Source organism: Salvelinus sp. IW2-2015, unplaced genomic scaffold (genome assembly GCF_002910315.2).
Source record: "Salvelinus sp. IW2-2015 unplaced genomic scaffold, ASM291031v2 Un_scaffold2850, whole genome shotgun sequence".
NCBI classification, from domain to species: domain Eukaryota; kingdom Metazoa; phylum Chordata; class Actinopteri; order Salmoniformes; family Salmonidae; genus Salvelinus; species Salvelinus sp. IW2-2015.
The window spans coordinates 138399-139421 of NW_019944150.1; the positions used below are offsets into that span (position 1 = coordinate 138399).

The following is a 1023-nucleotide window of genomic DNA, read 5'->3' on the forward strand; positions in this document are numbered from 1 at the left end:
CAATGTGGTTAGGGTTAGGTTTAAAATCAGATTTTATGACTTTGTGACTGTGCCAGCTAGTGACCACTCTGCATAGCTGCCTCCAGGGCAAGATTCATGACAATAAATGCCAACCTGGAATTATAACATGCCTTTGACTCTACAGACTGGATAATAGTAYTATGAAATGCCAATGACTCACTGGATAATCTTCAGTTCTGYGTATATGTTAGCCTTTTAGCATGAAGCATYATGACACAGCACATACATCCACACGAGTCATTGCAGAAAGAGAAGTACTGTATTTTTCCACTTGACATTGGCTAAGTTAGACTGTAATGAATCAGYTGTTGAGTAACAGGTCTATTTGTCCTGGTTCTGTCATGGAGGAAAGTTCTGGAGTTGGCATACCCTCTGGTGGTCAAGATAGACATAGCATTGCTTTAATAATCAGCACTGGAAATGCAGGGAGATTGTGTTCTTACCTCTCTCCCTTTTCCTAAATATTATCAATCCCTCTTTTTCTCCTCACAGTTTATCTACGACGGGGAGGTTACATGGTATGTAAAAATGAATTTCTCTTGATATTCAGTTTGTTGCTAATCAGCTGATAAGTCTCTCCGCTGGTGTATTTTGAATAGATTCTCCTCTGCTCGTCTTAACTGTATGTGTGATGTGTGCTGGGGGTGGGGTGGGGTGGGGGGCTGCTCTGCCAACAGAGCGGAAGACACACTTCCGTTGTTCGCATGGACAATAAAGTTGGATTCGTTCTATTCTATATTGTATTCAAGGTGGGAGTCTCTAGTCCTGAACGTGATGTACCTCTTCTACATTCTAATCATGAAGTGAGTATGAGCATCATCTGGCAGGTCACATCATCACACACCAGGAACACACACACTTCCCATCTGGATCAAGAGCTATTCAGTCATTTAGATACTGTACAGTCAGAGGCTAGTGTATTACACTGTTTACTCACAGGAAAGTCTGCATACTTCTGTAAACTCTTGTATACTTTCTACTCAATTCTCATTGTCTCTGAGC

At 41.6% G+C, this 1023-nt stretch overlaps 1 long non-coding RNA gene across 1 annotated transcript in view; it reads left to right on the top strand.

Moving 5' to 3' along the window:
- The window catches only part of LOC112074864 (uncharacterized), a 10679-nt gene extending 9853 nt beyond the window's left edge, over positions 1 to 826 (top strand). The window contains exons 3-4 of the long non-coding RNA XR_002894860.1: positions 514 to 539; positions 771 to 826. This is a non-coding gene — a long non-coding RNA (uncharacterized lncRNA). The remainder of the gene's footprint in view (positions 1 to 513; positions 540 to 770) is intronic.
- Positions 827 to 1023: the final 197 nt, after the last annotated feature.